General features: G+C 28.3%; 1 non-coding gene across 1 annotated transcript; it reads left to right on the top strand.

Annotated features, from left to right (window-relative positions):
* The first annotated feature begins 663 nt into the window (after positions 1 to 663).
* Positions 664 to 736, top strand: TRNAV-UAC. The gene has a single exon. It is a non-coding gene; the product is annotated as a tRNA-Val (tRNA).
* Positions 737 to 2,229: the final 1,493 nt, after the last annotated feature.

The raw sequence follows: 2,229 nt of genomic DNA, 5'->3' as shown, positions 1-2,229 counted from the left end.
CATATATCATTATCGTGACAAATCCATTAAACCATTATATATCAATATTACGATAATTTGTTGGTAATTAAAAATTTTATAAGTTCCATTGCATATATGCTTATTTAAACCATACATACTTTTTTTTTAAGTTAACATACTTGACCATATATAGTTTTAGAATAACCCTTTAAAGGTGTCATATAGACATCCTCCTTAAAATTGCCATGGAGAAAAGTAGTATTTACATCAAATTGTTGTAAAAACTAATTTTAGAAGCAATTAATTAAGGCAAGAAATAAACGTAGTGTTACCGTTTTTATGACAGAAGATAAATTGTCATGGAAATCAATTCCATATTTCTAGTTGTATCCCTTAGACACCAATCTAACTTACTTTGCTATATTTTTATTCGGTTCCAACTTCGTTTTAAAATCTCACATACAACTAATAGTTTTATTTCTCTTTGTAAGAGAAGTTAGAACTCATGTTTTATTGCTTTAAAGTGCATTTAATTCTTCATTCATGGCTTGTTGATAATGGATAATTTTAAGTAGTTATCATTATTAGTATTTGAAAACAATCAGCATGTTGAAACACCCTTAGTGATGCATTAATTTGAATGAACTAAAGTTATGGAGTTTACACATAAATATGCTGTAGAAGTTTGTTAAATAAACATGTGGTGCTGTGGTGTAGTGGTTATCACGTCTGCTTTACACGCAGTAGGTCCCCAGTTCGAGCCTGGGCAGCATCAAATATTTTAACACACCAAGGTAGTGCAGTGTGGTTTCATGCTAGATCTATTTTACTTTTTGTTCGACAAGTTATGTCTTATTGCAATTATTTTGAGACCAGTCTCATTATCATGACCACTCATATATATCATTTTCATTATAAATCTATTGAACCATTATATATGAATATTACGTTAATTTGTTGGTAATTAAAACATTCTAAGTTCCATTGCATAGATGCTTATTTAAACCATACATACTTTTTTTTAAGTTAACATACTTGACCATATATAGCTTCAGAATAACCCTTTAAAGGTGTCATATAGCCATCCTCCTTAAAATTACCATGGAGAAAAACATTATTTACATCAAATTTTTGTAAAAACTATTTTTAGAAACAATTAGTTAAGGCAAGAAATAAACGTAGTGTTAATGTTTTTATGACAGAAGATAAATTGTCTTGGAAATCAATTCCATATTTCTAGTTGTATCCCTTAGATACCAATCTAACTTTGTACTTTGCTATATTTTCATTCGGTTCCAACTTCATTTTAAAATCTCACATACAACTAATAATTATATTTCCCTTTGGAAGAGAAGTTAGAACCCATGTGTTTATTGCTTTGAAGTGCATTTAATTCTTCATTCATGGCTTGTTGACAATGAATAATTTTTTAAGCCTATGTAAATGTTTGAGGTTCTTTGACAGTTGATATATCACATAGAAATCTATATATATAATGATGCTTAATTTTTAAAATGTCCGGATTGCCGGGTTGAGAATTGTGGTTAATTTGGATATATGTGAGAGTAAATGGATATTTAGGTTGGATTGTGGGTTGACCCGCCAATAAACTTAAAACGGTTAAAAATAAAATTAAAAATGCTATTTGTATGTTTCGAACTTGCAACCTAACAAAACAAATATAACACTTTAATCAACTAGGCTAACAACAATTTATATTTACAATTCAACACAAAATTTGATGAACGTGAGAAATTTTAACAATAAAATTTCAAATTTTTAACTAACTAATCTATATATATATATAATGATGCTTAATTTTTAAAGTTTCTGGATTACCGGGTCTAAAGCTATGGTTAATTTGGATATATATGTGAGAGTAAATGGATATTTGAGTCGGATTGTGGGTTTACCCGCCCATAAACTTAAAACTGTTAAAAATAAAATAAAAAATACTATTTGTGTGTTTTGAACTTGCAACCTAACAAAACAAGTACAATTCTTTAATCAACTAGGCTAATTACTACACTTTATATTTAAGATTCAACATAAAATTTGATAAACGCGGGACATTTTAACAATAAAAGTTCAAAATTTTAACTAACAAATATATATATATATATATAATGATGCTTAATTTTTAAAATGTTCAGATTGCCGAGTCGCGAGATATGGTTAATTTGGATATATATATGAGAGTAAATGGATACTTGGGTCGGATTGTGGGTAGACCCGCCCATAAAATTAAAACGGTTAAAAATAAAATGA

The sequence above is a fragment of the Impatiens glandulifera genome, chromosome 9, assembly GCF_907164915.1.
Source record: "Impatiens glandulifera chromosome 9, dImpGla2.1, whole genome shotgun sequence".
In the NCBI taxonomy this organism is placed as follows: domain Eukaryota; kingdom Viridiplantae; phylum Streptophyta; class Magnoliopsida; order Ericales; family Balsaminaceae; genus Impatiens; species Impatiens glandulifera.
The sequence above is the reverse complement of the archived record's forward strand: the minus strand, read 5'-3'. Positions and strand labels throughout refer to the sequence as shown.